We start from the raw sequence: 21,355 nt of genomic DNA on the forward strand, positions 1-21,355 counted from the left end.
CCACAAGTGGTTGTGGGTGTGTGATGTCATCTTCCCACATTATATTGCCCTCCTTCCCCTCCCATGGAAGCAGATGGCCATTTTTCCAGAAGGAAAAGTAGGGAATCACTATGCCATGTCAACTGGTCCCTCAGCCACTTTTCCCCCATTGAAACCACAGTACGGTACGACCTGTCTTAAGGAAGCCATTTGAGAAGGAATTTGCCAAAAGAAACGAAGATTGGAAAGAAAGCGTCAACGAAGATTGCCAAATTAACTGAAATCTCTTGCTTTTATAAATGAATTATCAAAAGATTTTTAAAAAACAGATGGAACATCATCTCTGAAAATATCATGGGAACAGATTGTGATATCCTTCTTCTGTCATCTGTTAAAGCCTTTGTGGAAAAGCAAGGGTGCTCATTTAAACGCATCTTGGTTTTCTGAGAGTTACTGGTTGAAAGAAAGCTATAGACTGTCAATCCAGCTTAATATTACGTGCTGTAGATTCCCTGGTTGAACTGCAAGTAATAATGGGAGCAATTCTGTTCACTGAAAACAAAAAAGCTGTCTCTACACGTGCACAAAAGCATCGAAATAAGTGGCCCTTTTTCGGAAGAGCGGGAGGAGCGTCCACACGTGTAAATCCGTCTTTTGAAAGGAAATCGAAAGAACAGGGGCCAGACTTTGAAATCTGAACACCAATCCCTGATCAGGAAGATTGACCCCTTTCAAAATACTAAATTGAAAGAATACACGTTTAGACTCTACACTGTCTGCTTTTTCGAAATACGGGTCTGCGGGGCTCTGGTCCCTGCATTCGGCTGCCTTAAAGCTGCACGCACGCAGGACACCTGTGGCAGAAAGCTGAGAGCGTGCTAGGAGCAGCCTCTGCACGTGCTCCAGCATGGCAGCATGGTCAGCAGCCAGCCCCCCCCCGTGAGCCCCACGATCCCCCGTCTGAGCCTCCGCTGGGCTCCCAGGGGGAGGAAAAATAAAGGGCCCCCTCCTGGATGGAGTGGGAACTGCAGGACCTCCTCGGCCTGTGGAAGGACGAGGAGGCCCTGCACGAGATGGGGGTGAAGCAGCGCAGTGCCATTGCCTTCGCCTACCTGGCGCAGGGCCTCCACACCAGAGGCCACCCAGAGCGTACCGCGGAGCAGGTACGCTCCAAGGGAAAGGAGCTGCAGCAGGGCTATGCCTGGGCCAGGGACCAGGCCGGCCACTCCGGGGCAGCTCCAGCAACATGTCTCTCTTTCCAGGAGCTCTGGGGCATCCTGGTGCCCCAGGACAGCTCCCCACCCCCATCATTCCTGGACACCTTGGCCTAGGACCTGCAGCCAGAGGAGGAGCAACAGCAGCCTGGACTGGGGACCCAGGAGGGTGAGGGGACCACCAAGTGGTCAAGTGAGGAGGGGGACCTCACCATCGTCATCACCTCCCGCTCCTCCAGCCGGGTGACTGGGAGCCGGACATCCCTGGATGTCGCTGAGGGACTCTCAGGTACATACAGGGAGGGGCGCACCCCTGCTGCGCAGGGTGGAGGTGATACAACAGCTAGTTGCCCGCGCACAGGACTGGTGGTCCCAGGCCCCACACAGGCCAGCCCCACATGGGATGTGGCACCCTGGGGTGGCCAACAAGCGATGCCCAACACCCGCCTTCAGTGGACAGCACCACAAGCTGCACAGGGGCAGCGGTCGGTCAGTGTTAGACACCACCTGGGGTCTGCACACCGGAGGCCAGGAAGGGCCACCTGCATGAGAGATCCCTGGATGCACTCCCAGGCCAAGAAGCCTAGCCTTTGTGGGGGGGGGTCAGTGCCCCTTGGGGGGCGGGGGCCCCATGAGGTGGGCTCAGGTGAGTGGGCCACAGCCTGGTCCCCTCTGTCAGGCACATTGCTGACATGCTCTCCTCCTCTCCACACAGCCGCACCATCCTTGGGCCAGGAGAGCCCTGCGCCATCCCTCGTCCCCGAGAGCCCCCCCACAGTCCTTGGAGGTGTCCAGACACCACCGGGATCTCCTGCTGGGGGACAAAGGTACCAGCCCCCATGCACTGGCAGAGGCCGGAGTTCCGGAAGACCTGGACATCGTGGTTGTAGCCAGCTCAGCCCACACAGATGGCGGTGAACCGGCCCCTCGCGTCCACCAGGGCCTGGAGCATCACCGAATGGTTACCCTTCCTGTTGACATGCCAGCCAGCGCTGTGTGGCGGGGCACGGATGGGGATGTGTGTGCCATCCAAAGCGCCAATGCAGTTTGGAAAGCCCAGGTCCTGGAGCCGGCAATGGTGTTTGTCCAGATTCCCCAGGCGGGCAACCCTATGGAGCAGCATCGTATCAATGGCTCTGATGACCTGCAGGGGCAGAAGGAGGACATGTGCTTTAGTGTATATGGTGTCCATCTCCCTCTGCCTTGGGCCCATTCTGCCCCCTTCTCATCCGGCCCCTGCCCCATCCAGCCCCTTGCAGTGGTGAGTTCCCCTTACCCCAGACCCCCACCCACCCTGCCTCACCTTACCTCCATACGTACAGCTCCAACGGTGGCCTTGCCCACCCCAAACTGCTGTCCCACGGAGCCATAGGAGTCCGCAGTGGCCAGTTTCCATATGGCAATTGCAACCCGTTTCTCCAGCGTGAGGGCTGGCCACATGCAGGTGTCGTGGTGCCGGAGTGCACGAGCCAGCCAGTGGCAGATCTCGTTGACGGTCTTCCTCAAGATTCAGAAGTGCCACAGCCACCTTTCCTCACCCCACTCCCCCAGCACCAGGTGCTCTCACCAGTCGCAGCTGCTGGGGTGGGTCCAGAGATGTTGGGGTGCCTGGTGGTGCCCTGGGTGGGGGAGCCCCACAGCCCCGGGGGGAACACCTAGCCACCCAATTGGGTGCAGCTGCAGTGATGGTGCACAGTACTGCCAGCAGTGCATCCATAATGAGGGTGTCCTCCTGCAGGACCTGTTGCTGGGCCTCCATGGTGGGCACAGGTGGGATCTGCTGGGCTGGGAAAGGCTGGGCAGCACTCAGCTCATGCGGAGGGGAGGGTGGAGGGAGGGAGCGGCCCTTTAAAGGGAGCGTCTGGCTGTGGCCCCGGAAGGGCTTGTCGGCCATGGGACCCCATCTGTGGCATTTCCTGCCTCCCTTCTTTTGAAAGAGGGCCTGGAGCCGTGTGGACACTCTCTTTTGAAAGACCCGCGGCGACACTTCGAAAGACCAGATCAAAATGCCGATCCGAAAATGACGGCGGGTGCTCCTTTTCGACGGCTGCTATTTCAACTGTCAAACTTCGATTTTTGCCCTTTTGAAAGGGCACTCACATGTAGACCCAGCTAAAGTGCTTTCTTGAAAGGGAGACAGCTTTCCAAAGCTTGCTTTGGTATGAAGGCTCACTCTATAAGGTGGGAGTAGACGCTGAGGGACCAGTTGACATGGTCCCTTCAGGGGCTTTCTCCAGCAGGGGGGTCAGCCCTGAATATCATTGACTGTGGTGGCTGCCCCCCCCCCCACATTGATGGGTGTAGCTGAGGGGCCAGTTGAAATGGGCGCTTCAGGGGCTCTCTGCCAGGCTCCAACATGTGCTGCCCCACCTAAAACATAGCAAAGACCAAGCTCCTAGGCTTGTGTTGCCTATGGGGGCCATGAAGCCCCAGAAAGGCTCCTGTTAGCACAGTGCAGGTACCAGACATCCCCACCCCTGGCAACAGCCTGCCCCAAAAATCTTTCCTGCCTTTGAAGCCTTCACTGCACGCAAGCCAGGACACGGTGCTGTTTGGAAGCGTGGTCTTCTAGGTTGTACATCACCTTCATCTAGCTAGTTGCCTAATTTTACAATAGACTGCATATAAAGCACCATTAAAGTCAGTGCAAGTTAAAATTTCATACAGACAATGACTTGTTTATAGTGCTGTATGTACTATCCAATGAAAGGTAAGCACAGTTTAACCATTTTAGTTCAGTACCCTGAGGACCTGGCCAGTGCCAGATCAGAGCATTTGTTGGACCATGGGAGGTCAATATTGTTTAGCAGCATTACCAACACTTCCACTGCTTACCGGGCTCTGAGAAAACATTTAAGCTGTGTCTACACTACAAAGTTTTGTCTACAGAAGAGGCCTCCTGTGACAAAACTAGGGAGCATCCACACTACAAATGCATTCTGTCCAGAATCTGTCAACAGAACACACCACTTTTTCCAGCAGAGGTATGTCTTGAAAGTTTGAGGCATAGTGCCTCTGTAGACAGACTATATAGACAGAAAAATAGTGTAGTCACTCCAGGGGGGCCCTCTGTCAACAGAGAGGGCTTCCAGTTCAGCTGGCAGCTCTGTTTGCAGAGCTTCCAGTTGGCTGTTCTGTCAACAGAAGGCTGGGCAGTCTGGCCACTCCTGTTGACAGAGGGCATTGACAGGGGAGCCCATATTAGGTGTGGATGTGTTCTGTAGACAGAGGTTCTGTTGGCAAAACTCTGTTGACGGCGACTTCTGTAGATAGAACTTTGTAGTGTAGACCCAGCTTTAGAGATAAATTAGCTAAATAACAGGACAGAATGCTGAGAGCCAGGACTGGTGGCTGTAAAACTTTGTGACTGTAGGAGACTTGACCAGACCCATCCAGCTAACTGAAATCATGCCAGACCATCAATATTGCCAGGCCACAGTATGCCGGACTAAAGAGATTCAATTTAGACAATATTTATGCTTCAGGTGATTGCTTACTTTACCATGTAATTATAAAATAAATTTCCCAGTAACAGTTTGCTGTGACACTTTAGTGTTTTTATGTCTGATTTAGTGAGCAAGTATTTAAGTGAAGTGAAACTTCAGGTACCCAAGACAATCAGACTCCTGAGTACCGTATACGGTAGTCAGGAAAGGCTGCAAGATGCTGGTTTAACCAGTGTTACACATGCTTTTGGGTTTTTTCCTTGGTTTGATCAGTAGGTGTCACCACTTATCCACACAGCAAACTTCATCATCTTCCTACCAAGACCATTAACAATAATGCGGTACGTGATCTGACAGAAATTGACTGATTATCAGGGATCCTGGAAATCTGTTTGCCACAGAAAAGTGCACAAATTGCATTTTCATAGAGAATTTTAAGTTTTTACATTTTGTGGGGAAATAATAAACGTTAACAATTTTATTGGCTGTACCCATGCCAAATAATCAGTGCATTCAGCTTCCCCCGGTGTGGTTTATTTTTTTGTGTGTGACTTAAACTAAGGTAGCTAGACTTACTCCAATAACCTGCTGTCAGCAGGTATCAATTATTCAGTGAACTATGAGGATCTATGTTTTAATGCATCTCAAATTTCATGTCAGCCTCCAAACAGGAGAAATAAAGTTATGAAAAGGTTCTGAAAACTTCAAAAACCATGTTGCTGAGTTTGGCGAGAACAAATTTCACATGGAGGGTAGGTTTTGAACTTGTTTAAAATTATATATGTCAGTAAAAAGTGTTCAGCTGTTATGTAAGGATAAGATTTGGTGATACAAGTCAGATTCTGTGACTTTCAGAGAGGTCTGTGACACAGCTCCAGCCCCATGCCCTGAAGTGGCAGGGGCTTCCCAGATCTCAGCCACAGAGGGTGGCAGGACCTGTAGCTGTTAGTGCCAACTAATCAGCCCCCTCCCCTTAATTTTAGTAAAAGTCACAGAAGGATCACAGGCTTCCATGGTGTTTTGTTTAGGGTCCACAACTTGTCTGACTTTATTTTTACTAAAATAATCATGACAAAATCTTAACTTTACCTATATATATTGTGGCTGTGAAGCTAAAGCTCGGCACTTAATTTTCATCATGAAAAACACAGAAGTTTGCTTTTTTTTAAAAAAAATGGAAAATTAGGGTTCCTGCTGGTGAGGCATGTGTGATATATCAAAATATTTCTACAACTCACATCTGATACAGATTGTGCTAGAAGAACAAAGAATGAATTTCAATACACCAAGAGGAAGGAACACCCTCTGCTGCTACAATTAATTGAACTGCCAGTGTGTGTGTGTTTTTTTGGTTTTTTCTTTGTTTTTTCCAAAGCTCTGTCCTCTGATTCACACCCAGCTTGCTGTGCAGCGTGTGTCAAATGCAATGTTTTAATTCAATGTTTTGAGAGGAGGCTCTCTTTGGTTTACATAAGTATGGTGTCAATGCATTAGGATTGTGCATGCAGCTCCTAGTTTATATCCAGCTGAGAATATTTGTATACGGATAATTTACATTGCATGGTAGATGTCCCAGCCAAGATCTTAAAAATAGGAGGCTAAAGTTAACTTCTTATATCCAGGCTTTTGGGTACCTATATAAATAGCTTGATTTTTTTCCTCAATAGTACAAGATCTTCAGCATCTTTCATTGAAGCCTATGAAAGCCGCTAGGTGCTCAGCACTTTTGAAAATCAGGCCACTTGTATCAGATGTCTAAGTATAGATTTAGGACATAGTTGTTAGCCCTGGTTTTTTTATATGCATGTGTGTATTATGTGATCGTCAAGGTGCACCTCTGCTGTTCTAACTGAGCTGTCATTTAGTCTTCGTAGCATGGCAGATGTACAATTGTAAAATAAAATAGTCCCTCTTACAGATACATTAGAAGACATTTAAGCTGAGCCATTTTGTAGGTAGCCAATGTAATGGTAGCTCATGTGCTATTCCACATAAGAAAGGCAAGAATGTTGATGTCCGTAGGTGTCTGTCTGGTCATGGATAATTAGGCTGTATCTACACTACAAGATAAATTTGAATTTATTAATATTGATTTTGTTATGCTGGAAATTGTAAGTTTGAATTCGACTGTCACTTCCTCACTGCTCCTCACAAAGTTGACTCATTGCTGCCACACTCAACTGGCAAACATCAGCTGCTGTCCCACAGTTCCCTCATTCCCATAGCATTCTGGGTATGCTCACTGGTCTTTAATGACATTTTCTCATGCTGCTTTTTCCTAATTCCCCTCCTGTGCTAAGCAAATGTCCATTTTTTCCTGTTGAAAGGAAGGAAAAGTAGGGCATTCACAGAGATGGCAAAAAAAGCTTACAGAAGCATATTTCTTCTGTACCTGAATTTTCAACTGGCCATCCACTGCATGCCCCCCCACCCCGTGATTGCATCTGATCCCTGAGAATAATACAGGGACCCATACTGTATTCTCAAAATTGGAAAAAAGAGGATAGAAAAGTCTAGGAAAAAAGATTTTTGACTTTCCTCTTCACTACGCAGACATTGTGAAAACAGGGGATGGCAGTGAAATATCCCTGAAAAGCTTGAAGAAAAAAAGAGGAAAGTTTTTTCAAGTAAGAGAGTTGCTGAGGTGAGCATCTTTGGCTTTCTGGTGCGCTGTAAGGCTTCTGTGCCACGGCTGAGTTCTCAGCTGGCCATCCACTGAGTGTCCCCCCTCCTAACACTGCATCCGATATATCCCTGAAAATAATACAGGGACCTGGACTTTATTCTCAAAGTTAGAAGAAAGAGGATAGAAAGTCTAGGAAGAAAGATTTTTGACTGTCCTCTTCACTACACAGATATTGCCAACACGGGAAATATCATACACTGAATTTATAATGGAAACAGGAATCTCAACTAGCCTCCCTTCCCTGTGTTTCTAGGGTTGGGGTGGGTCAAAGCATGAAGACAGATAGGAAACGTTAGCAAAAAGATTCTATGACAAATATCAAACCAGCAGCTGACTCCAGTGGACAACAAGCTCCTAAAAATACTTTTGCTGGGGTGTGGCGGTTGCTGTGGTCTGCAGCTGCAGAGCCGCTTGGAATGTTGAAGTAGCTGACATGGTCCTCAACTATCTTAGCCAACAGGGTAGACTTCCCCCCTCCACCCGCAGCAGCTGCAAGTGCCCCTGGTCCCTTGCTAGGGGCGTGGGAGGGGTTATGTGGGGGGCCAGTTGAAGTGGTCCCCCATGACTGTCTTAGCCGCCAGGGGAGACTTCAATTCAAATGTTATTTCCCCAGCAGCAGCGAGCCCCCAAATATCTCAGTCGCTGGAGGAGTCTTCCCCTGGCAGCTGCAAGACCCTGAATATCTTAGCCACCCATGGAGCCCTAAACATGCGCAAGCCAGGACAGGGTGCTGCCTAGCAAGAAATGATGTGGCTGAGCATGGGAAAGACCCTGACTGCATGGCGACTGTGGGGGAGGCAGGGGGGGTTGTGCACAAATGTAAACCTCTGAGAAGAAGTTTCTTGATGTGTAATGCAAGCATGACCCCCACAACAGCCTTGTTGCCAGGGGGGCAGTGCCTGGTCCCAGGCAGCGCAGAAAGAAACAACAAGTGTAGAGACAGAACCACGTACTCTGTGCTGGGGCTATTTGTAACAGGTAGGTGCGCTGACAGCACTAATTGCAAAGAAAGACAGCCATTTCTCAGACTCTCATACAAACATGAGCCCACAGCCACAGGCTTGCTGCTCCTGCTTTGAAATTCATGGTGTTCCTGTTACCTAATTCTGGTGCACCTGGGCTACGTCTACACGTGAAGCCTACATCGAAGTAGCCTATTTCGATGTGGCGACATCGAAATAGGCTATTTCGATGAATAACGTCTACACGTCCTCCAGGGCTGCCAACGTCGATGTTCAACATCAACGTTGCGCAGCACCACATCGAAATAGGTGCAGCGAGGGAACGTCTACACGCCACAGTAGCACACATCGAAATAAGGGTGCCAGGCACAGCTGCAGACAGGGTCACAGGGCGGACTCAACAGCCAGCCTCTCCCTTAAAGGGCCCCTCCCAGACACACTTGCACTAAACAGCACAAGATACACAGAGCCGACAACGAGTTGCAGACCCTGTGCATGCAGCATGAATCCCCCGCTGCAGCAGCAGCGGCCAGAAGCCCTGGGCTAAGGGCTGCTGCACACGGTGACCATAGAGCCCCACACGGGCTGGAGAGACAGCGTCTCTCAACCCCCCAGCTGATGGCTGCCATGGAGGACCCCACAATTTCGACGTTGCGGGACGCGGATCGTCTACACGGTCCCTACTTCGACGTTGAACGTCGAAGTAGGGCGCTATTCCGATCCCCTCATGAGGTTAGCGACTTCGACGTCTCGCCGCCTAACGTCGAAGTTAACTTCGAAATAGTGCCTGACGCGTGTAGCCGCGACGGGCGCTATTTCGAAGTTAGTGCCGCTACTTCGAAGTAGCGTGCACGTGTAGACACAGCTCTGGAGAGCAGCAACCAGAGTGGAGCACTGAGGGGCACAGTGGGTTATATATGGAACACCTCTGGAGGCTAATAAATTCCATTTTACGAAGTGGTGCTTCCACACCAGCCCTTAATTGAACTTTTGAATTTGAGCTTGATGCCATACCCGTCAGGTAACAGCAATATTGTAATGATATTAGTGCTCTCAAAATCAAGCTAAGGGTATTCACAGCGGAGACAGTCACGTGGCAATATCAACCTAAGTGCCTTAAATTCGAATTTATTTCATAGTGTAGGAGCAGCCTTAGGCTGGGTCTACATGGCACAGCTTTCCCGGCAGATCCAAGCTAACAAGCCGCCTCAAAATTGCAAATGGATGCTCATTAGCATAGCCACACGAGAGCGCGGTCTCGGCAGAGGGGGGTGCTGACAGTAAAGAGACCATGTGGACATGCCCCTGCCAGCAAAAAGCCCATCTGTTGCATAAGGGGCTGGCAACAGAGGGGTTTTTTGCTGGCAGAGGCATGTCTACACGGCCTCTTTACTGCCGGCTCCCCACGTTAAGACCGAGCTCTCGCGTGGCTAAGCTAATGAGCCATGGGACCATGCTAATGAGCAGCCATTTGCAATTTCAGGGCTGCTCATTAGCATAGATCTGCCAGGAAAACCGCATTGTACAGACCCAGCGTTAGGGTATAGGTGGCAACATATTGTACCCATTACAGCACACTGTATTTAGATGCATGGTAGTTCCCTTGCATTAATTGCAGTTAAGCAATAGGCTAGTGTATGGACAAGCCTTGTGTAAGTCTCTGATAAGCCTCCATCCACACTGTGAAAACCTTTGTCTTCCACAGGAGGGATTCATCTTATCTGCTATTGCGTCATGCAGCACTATGGGATTTGTCTTAGTGTCTTGAGCAAAAGAGTTTAACAGATATTTGTGTCAAGCAACAATGATTTCTCTTCCCCACTCCTGTTTGGCATTGAGTTCATTATGAGAAAAAGTGTAGTTAGATACAAGAGTTGGAAAACATGGTTTAACAAAAGTACACCTGGAAGACTTACTTTTAAGTGACAGATAAAGATAGGGATGTAAAGATAGGGATGAAAACACTGTCAGAAGGCAAAGAAATGGCAGAGGTAAGTCAGTTCATGTACCACAGGAGTGTCAAGCCATCCCCTGGGGAGATCCAGAATAAAATGATCTTACGAACCAACAAAGCGGAAGATACATTCTCCAAATTGGAAAAAAAAATCACTGAATGTTTACAACTTAAAGGCTGAACTAGAAATCTTCAATTCAAATGTTATTTCCACCTTAAATGTATAGACGAGAGACCTGGAAATCCACCAGAACTATGGAGAGAAACCCAAATACCTCTGAAAGCATGTGCTTCAGGAAAAACTTTACAAATTAAATGCAATGATTTTACAACAAATGCTGAGATTCAAGAGCGCGCTCAACAACTTGTAATCTACAGCTTTATCCTAAGAAGAAGGTGGAAATAGGTAGGACATGTGTTAGGAATGAAGCCAGAGTGTCTGCCATGGTATGCTTGCCACTGGCAATTGGAGGAACATACAAAGATGCTGACTAAATAATCCTTCCAAGAAACAGTGCTTGGCGAGAGGAGAAATTCTGGAATTCTGCATGCCCTCTGTTAAGGGTAGGCCAGGATCTACTGGAATGGTGGAGCTGTGTTCACACCCTGCATGGTGTTTGATGTCACAGAAAGGATTCAGATTGTATGCCTGATTTGTCAGTAGAGCAGCTTTTCAGGTCAGTCTCTCTGAGCTCAGGAAAATACAAACCCAAAAATGTTAGCTCTGCTAGCATGAGGAATAGCTGGGTCAGGGAAGACCACAGGTACTTTGTGAAGGGGGTGGCTCCTTTAACATTCTTACCCCTGCTGAACAACGTGCCATGAGGTAGTGAAATGGTTGCCTCCTTCTGAAATAGACATGACTCCCAGAGAATACATTCTCTGTAGTTCCCAGTGCCATTCTCTGACCTATACTCAACCAGGCTGAATCTGGTTATAAGCCCTTATCTCGAAAGGGGACACAGTATATTGGAGGACAAGTGAAATCAGGGTTACAGCCTCTTGTGATTATTAAAAATCCCTTACCTTTAAAAAACAAAAAACAGGTGTGCTAACCTCACCCCCCAGCCTGGCCTTGTCAGCCCAATGAGCCAGTGGCTTAGGGAAACATCATCTGTTTAAACCCCCTCCTCCCCCTCGCCAACATGGATAATTATTGGGAGTTTGTAAGAGCTCATTGAAAAAACACAGGAAAAAAAGTAATTGAAAGTTCAAATTTTCTAAAAGATTTGTTCTGTCTGTGAACTGAATGAAAAAACAGCAGAATGTGCACAAATTTTCATTGTGCTGTAGTGGTTCCTAAATTGCTCCAGTAATTTCAACTTCAGTGATTGGAAGTGAATCAGTCTTAAACTGTTGTACACAACCAGCTGCTGCCTTCAGCCCCCAGTGGTTGCTGCATTTCCCTGGTGAGAAAAAGTATACCTTTTCTATAGTTCTTAAGCCATGTAGAGATGGAAGGTGGAGTATAAATGCAAGTTATTAATGAGCCCCAGATTAACAGAGATTCTTCCTTGAGTGTCCCCGTGGGCGCTCCACGATAGGTGTCGGGCTCGCCCCGGCGCTGCAGGTCGGATCTTTCCAGCAGTTTCTGCCGGACTGCGCATGTGCCGGTGCGCACCGCTCCCTTGCGCGCTCCCGGCCACATGCGCGATCCGGTCCCCGCCGGTTCCTCTTTAACTGCCATCGGCTGCAGACGGAATCCGCTCAGGCTACGGCCAGAGTTAGCGTATTTAATGTTTTTAAAGTTTTACAAGCTTAGTAGCAAGCGGAGCAGCGGAGGCCCGGGGACGTAAGGCCATTAGGCCTCCTGCCACGGCACGCTGAGTCCGAGAGGGGAACAGGCACAAAGAAGGTGCTAAGTACCCTATTAACAACTCAAAGACTCACCACAATGTCCTCTTCAGGATTCAAAAACTGTGAGTCATGTCGCAAAGCGATGCCAGCCTCCGATGGGCACAGTCAGAGCATTAGGTGCCTCGGGGAATCTCATGTCACCCAGAAATGCTCCTTCTGCGCAAAGCTCACAGCCAGAGCAAGGAAGGACAGAGAGATGCGGCTGAAAATGCTACTCTTTGACAAGGCCCTCCAGACAGACGTGCCGGAGCAGCCTCAGCAGGAGGGACCTGCAAGGGCCCATAAAAGGAAAGCTGCTTCCCTAACCCCATCAGCGCAAAAACGGAGGAAGCTTTCACCAACCCGATCCCTGCCGGCAGCCACAGTGAGCAGGACGGGTGGAGCGCATAGCCCCCAGCCACAGTCACAGCTGAGCGGCAGCGGCGCGGAGACGCACGTGGCAGAGGCTGAGCCTCCAATAATCAAACAGCTGCCCCGCACTGCGGGCAGGGCGGCGGCCAGGCAAGCGCCAGAACCGGCGGCACCGCAGCTAGCGGCATCGACCCCCGGGGAACCGGCGGTGCAGAGCTCGCAGGCACGCAGCCTGCAGGCACCGGGGGAGACCACCCATGCAGCACCGCAGCGGAGCATGCTGAGCGCGGCGCAGACAGCGGGGCCGAGATCCCCGATGCGGAAAGGGGCGGAGCCAGCCCCACAGGGGAGGGGAAAGGCAGCACAGAAAACCTGGCACCGCGGCCCTTCTCCAGACAGGGCTGCAGGGCTACTCGCTCTAAGCCCTCCACTTATGCTGCGGACTCCAATGAGGCGGCAGGGGTCACTTCCAGTATACCCTGAGCCCCCATCCCTGTTCCTACAGCCAGCATCACCATGACTCGGACCACCATCGCCCTTTCTGGGCCTTGAACCCCTGGAGTACTGCCACAAATCAGTCTCTCCATTATCTCAATCACCCAGACGATCTCGCTCCCCCAGACGCAGGGGGTATGCGCCTCGAGAGTGGTCCAGGTCTCCATCTCCACAACAGTGCCCGTGTTGCCATGGTCGCCCCTATCACGCGGGGCATAGACACCATAGGCATACTCCCAGGGACAGATCCCCCCAGACGGTTCAATATCCCCAAGGGCAATTGCGGATGGGGACGGAAACGCAGATATCTCAGGGGGAGTTGATTCTGGAACTCCGAGATTTTCCCTCACAAGTATCTAGCAAGAGGATGTATTACCGTCAACAGGACCCAGAGGGGTCCAGAGAGGCTTACCCTAGTGGTTCCTCGCTATCTTCACCTGATGAGGCCACGGCCCCAGGGGACGTCCATCCTCCGGACGATCTCAAACAGTTCCAAGAGCTGTTTAAAAGGGTGGCCTTCACGCAAGGCATCCAAACAGCAGAGGTGCAGGAGAAACACCATAAGCTCCTTAAAAACCTGAGACCTCCGGCCTTTTCCAAAATAGCTATTCCGCTTGATGAAGCAATCATGGAGTCCACCACCACAATATGGCAGACCCCTGCGTCCACTCCACCTATAAACAAGAAAGTGGATAAGAAGTACTTCGTCCCGGCGAAGGGCATGGAGTTCCTGTTCAGCCACCCGCAACCAAATTCTCTGGTGGTGGAATCGTCTCAACAGAGGTCGAAAACTTCTCAGTACAAGACAGGGGGAACGGACAAAGATGCCAATAAACTAGAGTTGTTCAGCAGAAAGGTCTACTCCTCCTCTACCCTACTGTTGAGAATGGCGAATTACGCAGCGCATCTAGCGAACCATAATTTCAACAACTACTCCAGGCTGACTTCCCTCATGGACTCGCTTCCAGACGACAAGAAGCCGGTGCTCAAGGCCATCATGCAGGAAGGCTACGCAGCCTTGAGGACAGGAGTTCAGATCGCCCTAGACGTAGTGGATACGGCAGCACGCTCAACAGCTACGGCAGTGGTCACGTGCAGGGAGTCCTGGCTCCAGACATCGGGTATCCCGAGGGATCTGCAGGCGAAGATCGTTGATCTCCCCTTTGACACGCAGAAGCTGTTTGCTGAATCAACCGACTTGGTCCTTCATTCCAGTAAAGACTCAAGAGCTACTGTCAGGACCTTGGGGATTTACACCCCTCCATACAGAAAGAAAAAGTATTACCCCCAACAAAGACGATACCAGTATCAACCACAGCGTCCCCAGTACCACAGGGGCTACGAGCAAGGGCGACATCAACAGCACCAACAGTACAGAACTCCCAGGCGACGTTCTCAACAGAGCCGTGCGTCCTCGGGGCAGGGCCAAAGGCCACAAGTTTGACACACAGATCGAGGGCTGCACTATCACTACCATCGCGCAATGTCATCCGAAGCTACTATTCCACCATCGCCTCCGACCATTCTACGACCAGTGGCAAAAGATCACCACAGACAAATGGGTACTGGAGATCATAGCCACAGGTTACGCGATTCCCTTCCAGTCGCTCCCACCGCCACGACCTCCACCCAGACCCCACCTAAAGGACGCCTCCCACGAAGCGAGACTCAAGCAGGAGGTAGACCATCTTATGCTTATAGGGGCAGTGGAAAGAGTGCCGGAGCAACTCTGAGGGAAAGGGTTCTACTCAAGATACTTCCTCACAGAGAAAAAGACAGGAGGCTGGAGGCCCATCCTAGATCTTCGAGGCCTCAACCGGTACTTGTGCAAGCAATGCTTTTGGATGATCACAGTCGCCTCTATACTTACGGCACTGGACGATGGAGATTGGTTCGCAGCCCTCGACTTACAAGACGCGTATTTCCACATAAGTATTCACCCGGCTCACAGGCGTTTTCTCCAGTTTACGGTAGGCAAAGAACATTTTCAGCACAAGGTTCTGCCGTTCGGCCTCTCCTCGGCCCTCAGAGTCTTCACCAAGACCTTGGCAGTGGTGTCAGCCTACCTGCACAGACGGGGGTGTTTATATTCCCATATCTGGATGACTGCCTACTGAAAGGGGCCTCGAAGGAGGAGGTACTTCACATGATACGCGTCACAGCAGACACATTCTCTTCGCTGGGCCTGGTCATCAATCTGGCAAAATCAAAGATAGACCCCGCACAGGACATAGAGTTCATAGGGGCACGTATAAATTCCATCACAGCAAGGATTTATCTACCAGATGCCCGCTTTCGCGCCATTGGTTCCCTCATGCAAGTCATCACCTTCAGCCCTACAGTGCCGGTTCTGACGTGCTTACAGCTGCTGGGCCACATGGCAGCAGCAACGTTTGTGGTACAGAACGCCCAATTGCATATGCGCAGCATGCAGCACTGGCTGGCAAGCGTCTACAAACCGGCAGCACACACCGTCCACAGGGTGGTGTCGCCCACGACAGAGGTGCGCAGATCCCTGGAATGGTGGGTGAACCCCAAGAACATGCTAACAGGGGTGCCCTTTCACCAACCACAAATATCTGTTTTTCTCACTACCGACGCCTCCCACATAGGGTGGGGAGCACATCTGGGTGAAAAGGTGACGCAAGGACTGTGGTCCTCCACGGAACAGTCACTGCACATAAATATACTGGAGCTCAGAGCAGTGTTCAACGCCTGCAAACACTTTCGAGACCATATACAAGGCAAAGTAGTCGGGATCAGAACAGACAATACCTCCACCATGTTTTATATAAATCGGCAAGGAGGAGCTCGGTCCCGTGCCTTATGTGCGGAAGCAGTCCGCCTGTGGAACTGGTGCATCGCTAACAATATAACCTTGAAAGCCTCATATTTACCAGGCGCTCGCAATGTGAAGGCAGACCAGCTCAGCAGGCGCTTCGCACTCACACACGAGTGGCAGATCTGTTCCGATCTGCTACGACCGATTTTTCACACGTGGGGATTTCCCCAGATAGACCTGTTTGCCACTCAACACAACAAGAAGTGCCCACAATACTGCTCCAGGGCAGGACTGGGACAGGGGTCCCTGAGGGACGCATTCGCGATCTCGTGGAGGGGCCCCCTGTTCTACACATTTCCTCCCACAGTGCTTATCCACAAAGTCTTGCAGAAAGCCAGGAGAGAGAAAGCCCGAATGATCCTAGTAGTCCCAACGTGGGATCGACAGCAATGGTTCCCCTTACTCCTGCGCATGTCGGACCGTCCACCGATGCCCCTCCCGGTGGCGCTGGATCTGCTCACGCAAGCCCAGGGGTCCATAGTACATCCACACCCCCGAGGCCTGTGACTGCAAGCATGGTTAATCCATGGCTCAGCTCCCTAGAGAGCACATGTACAGAGGGAGTGCAACAAGTTCTAGAAAGTAGCAGGAGGACTTCCACCAGGAAGACCTATAAGCAAAAATGGACTCGATTCACTGCATGGTGTTCTACCAAGCAATTAGCCCCCCTTGCTGCGCCTATACCTGTAATACTAGAGTATTTACTGGACCTCAAGAGAGGCGGACTCTCCCTATCCTCGTTGAAGGTCCACCTTGCCGCTATATCGGCTTTCAGACATAAAGAGGAAGGGCACACGGTGTTTGCCCATCCCATGGTTACCAGGTTCCTCAAAGGGCTGGTAAACCTATACCCCCCTTGGAAACCGCTTCCACCTTCGTGGAGCTTGGACCTGGTGCTTAATGCACTAACAGGATCACCGTTTGAACCCTTAGCCACGGTTTCCCTCCGTCTCCTTACGATAAAGACGACCTTCCTTCTTGCAATCACATCAGCTCGCAGGGTGAGCGAGCTTGCGGCAGTTATGGCAACGCCACCCTACACAGTATTTTCCAAGGAGGCGGTAACCTTATGGCTGCATCCAGCCTTTGTTCCCACAGTTTCTTCATAGTTCCATACTAACGAACCTATAATTTTACCTTCGTTTTATCCAAAGCCTCATAACTCCAACAAAGAGGCGCGCCTACACCTCCTGGACGTGAGGAGGGCGCTGGCTTCTATATAGACAGGACTAAGTCCTTCCGGAAAATGGATAGACTCCTAGTCTCTCTCGCTCCCAAATCAAAAGGAGAAGGTCTCTCTTCACAGAGAATCTCGAAGCACGTCGTATCCTGCATAAAAATGTGCTACGAACTTAGAAAGACTCCTTTACTGGCCCCGCCTATGGCTCACTCCACTAGGGCGGTGGCAGCATCAACAGCCTTTTTCAAGGGCATTGCGCTAAAAGACATTTGCAGAGCGGCGACCTGGTCATCCTATGACACCTTCGCCAAGCATTATGCCCTTCACAGGGTATTCCAAGAGGATACCCGTCTCTCGACAGCGGTCCTCTCGGGGACAAGCTGCACATAAACTGATTATCCACCTCCTATCTTGGGTTACTGCTGGGTAGTCACCTATTGTGGAGCACCCACGGGGACACTCGAGGAAGAAAGAGAAGTTACTCACTGTAGTAACGATGGTTCTTCGAGATGTGTCCCCGTGGGTGCTCCACCACCCGCCCATCCTCCCCGCTTCGGATCTCTGTTTAGTATTTTTCAGGAGCATCCGAGGCGGTTGGTCAAGGAACTGGTGGGGACCGGATCGCGCACGTGGCCAGGAGCGCGCAAGGGAGCGGCGCGCGCTGGCGCATGCGCGGTCCGGCAGAAACTGCTGGAAAGATCCGACCTGCGGCGCCGGGGCGAGCCCAACACCTATTGTGGAGCACCCACGGGGACACATCTCGAAGAACCATTGTTACTACAGTGAGTAACTTCTCTTTTTGCTTTCAAAAATAAATTAGCTTTGGAGCAGTGGAACTCAGGAGGTTAGCAAATCGTTAACTGGTTTGTTCTTAATGTTCACCAGTAGCCCAGGCCCCAAATTCAGAACTAGACTATGTGATGCCAGGCCATTCATACGACTGGAATTAACAACCACTTACAAATCTGAATCTTGCCCCATAACTTTAAATACTATCCTGCTTAAAAAAAAGTCACCCCTTTTGCCATACAATTATATAGCCATCTAGAATGCTTCAGAAATAACATTAGAAGAGTTTGCTTTCTGTGAGTTTATATCAAGACTCATTGACCTGTGCTTTTGTGGACATTTACGTGCTCAGCAATTAATCATTTTTTTTTTAATTCTGACAATAGAGAGAAAGCTGGAGCCTAGTTTTAAGAGAAGGATGGGGGTGGTGGAGAGGGAATCCATTTCTCTGCATGCTTGCCTTTGCCAGTTCAGCCGTCCTAACAGTTGTCATTTCCAGCTAACCCTTGCATTTGAGTTTCACATGGCATTATCTAGCTGTGTTTAACTGGTAGTTTTGCACTCTTTTGTTTGCCCAATGACAGTCTCACCCCAAAAGGTAAAGTCTGGAAAAATTAGAAATTTCTGAGCAAAACTCTTCAGCCCCTTCTTTATCTGATCGCCACCTACTACGTAGCAAGCCCATGGGGAGAAGTCACAAGTTTTCAAGGGGCTCTTCCCCACTCTCAAGTCTTCAGTGATCCAAAGAATAGCAGACTGTTTTCAAAATGCCTTAATGTGCATATGAACAATTCAGTGCTGCATTAGTTAAATGTACAGAGACAAAGTAAGCAATGCTGAACAAGTGCCTGTCACACCAGCCATGCCACTCGTAAATTTTTTTAATCATATTAGTGCTGCAAAATAAACTGGTATCAACATCTGTTTGCATAAACCTGCAGTGCAATGAAATGGCTGATATGAGGCACAGACAGCCCCTTTTGCTGTAAATAAGGACAGAAGGGTTCTTTCAGAGTTAGTTTATACAAAGCATATGTTTAGGCTACAGCTGTGTTCATCCCCTTCAGCACAATATTCAAAGCAGGGTTAAATGCTTGTCTGCACCAGTTCCATTTGAGAAAGCTCGTGCTATGGTTCTGTTGCTCCAGATAGGAGGCAGGGTAGGTTGAAAATTATTCACAAAAAGTATCTGCTTAAATGAGCAAACACAGACAGAACTACTAACTCCTCGCCATAGCTTTTCCCTATAGACTAGTATGCAGGCTGGAGGCACGTTAGTTGCCTTGTTGCTATTGGTGCTGTGTCTAATTAGTTCAGATTTGTGCAGTAGATTGTCCTGGTTGCATTCCCCTCCATTACTAGGCCTCTTGCCTTCAACTGGCCTGAGTGGAGTCCCATGGGCACCAGGCTACTGCTTCCTTTATAGCAACTGTGATGACTCAGAAAGTCTGTGTGTGCCCAGCCTCTGCACAGCTGCCCTTCAGGAGCATGACCAGGGTTCCCTGTAAGCTGTGCGCTTCAGCAGCTGCCCAGGAGAGAGTCAGGTGCTTCACAGGTGACTAGTGGAGGGCTCAGAGCCACCCACACAGGGCAGCATGTGTTTTTACTGGTGACGCATATCCATACATGCCTTGATACATGTAACATTTATTGCACTCCTGGATGGAAAAAATTGGAGGGAACACTGGCCATGACCAGTGGTTAATATAGCGACCGCATGGCTTACAACAAATTATTGTTTAATCTCAACCAGTGAGTACCGTATAAGAGAAAAAGGGTTTTAAACCAATCAAAGGCCTATATGCTTCTTCCATCTTACCCAAAGCTTGCCACCTCCCTGCCAGTTATCTCCTTGAAACCTGTCCCCTCTGGGCCAGTCACTTTCTCTATGGAGTTGCGTAACTCTTTCTGTCCTTTTGATCTGTCTGTCCCCAGCCTTGGCAATGCAGACAAATAACTTCTTTGTGTTACCTACAGGCACTATAGCACAGGTTGTAAAACCGTTCTGTGTACCCTCGGGGTACATACAGGCCGATTATATTACCTTTCTGGTGCTACACTAATACCTGTATAAGTACACTAAGTATTTTAATATAGTCAACAGTACACATTTTCCATGACTTGGTCACATGCAACATTCATGCATTAATACAGATGGATATTCCTAAATTACGTAGCAGCCCTATGCCTATCAAAATGGACACCACACAAACATAATAATTAAAATGAAACTGCCATACAGTAAACCCTCAAAATGTGTGATTTGGAGCTGTGCTTAACTTGCATTAAAGCGAGTTAAGCGCAACCCAAAATCCCACTCCCTCCAGTCCTGGCTTAACTCCTCCTGACCCCACGCAGCCCCAGTTCAACCCCCCAGCCCCGCTCACTACCCGCCCCTGGCTCCAGCTCACCCCCTACCCCTGCACCCACCTCTGGCTCTGGCTCAGCACCCTAGCCCCCATTCAAACCCCCTGTGCACGGCTCTGGTTCAACCCCCCTCCCCACCCAGCCCCCGTTCAAACCTGCCGTGGCTCGGCTCACCACCCAAGCATGGCTCCAGCTCACCACACCCGCACATGGCTCTAGCTCAACCCCCTCCCACCCCAGTTCAACCACCCCCCCTGCATGAGGCCCTGGCTCAACTCCCCCAACTTCCCCACAGCCCTAATCCACCGCCAGGCTTAACCCTCCCTAACTGCCTCCCGGCCCGGGACTTACCTTGCAAAAGGAGCTCCAAGTGCTCCTGCTGCTTCCTGGGCTGCAGAACGTGCATTCTGCCAGGGGAAAAAAGCTGACCCCTGACTTACACAAAATTCCAGGTACGCGAGGGTGAGTGGGAACTCAACCCTCATGGAAATCAAGGCATTACTGTATTAATGACACGGAAAGCACGGCAACACAATGAAGACTGAAGAAAACAGCAACCTTCTCTTCTAAGGGAAACACAGGTTGGAAGTGCAAGGGGCCACAAGAGAAGGGGAGAAAAGAGGCTGTGTGAAATATGTCAGTACTTGCCTATTAAGCAGGTAACCAAAACTGAAGCAAGTGTGGAGGATAAAATATTGTCACTGTGGTAAATGGTTGTATAATTCAGACACTTCCCAAGACTTTGGACTAAGATTTAGCAAAACAGCTAGAAAAGCAAACAGTCATAAAGCTGAGGTCAGAAAAGCAATAATGAAATGAATCACAAGAAAAAAAAGCTATTCTTTTTTTTCCCCAAGGTGATCCAGTGTACTTGGAGGTTGACAGTTGACTCCTGGATGGAAAAAGAGTCTCATGGAGGAATAAACTGTTCTGCGTTTAGGTTGCCACTGTGCAGTGGTTTACTTATGCAGATAAAATTGCTGAGTTCAAATGCACAAGATTTATAAATTAACACAATAGAACAGAACATTTTTTTCATAAGTAAGGTAACAGAAAACATGTTTAAGTTCCCGGATTGTATCATGTAAATGTTCAAATTGACACTCACCTGACTTGCATTTATGACACTATATTTGATATTGTTTGCTACTTAATTCAGAAAATTATTTTTAAGAGCTATGTATTTGAAACCTGCTATAATGCACAAATCTAAAGTGGTGTCATTTACAAGTA

The sequence above is a fragment of the Carettochelys insculpta genome, chromosome 1 (assembly GCF_033958435.1).
Source record: "Carettochelys insculpta isolate YL-2023 chromosome 1, ASM3395843v1, whole genome shotgun sequence".
Classification (NCBI taxonomy): Eukaryota; Metazoa; Chordata; order Testudines; family Carettochelyidae; genus Carettochelys; species Carettochelys insculpta.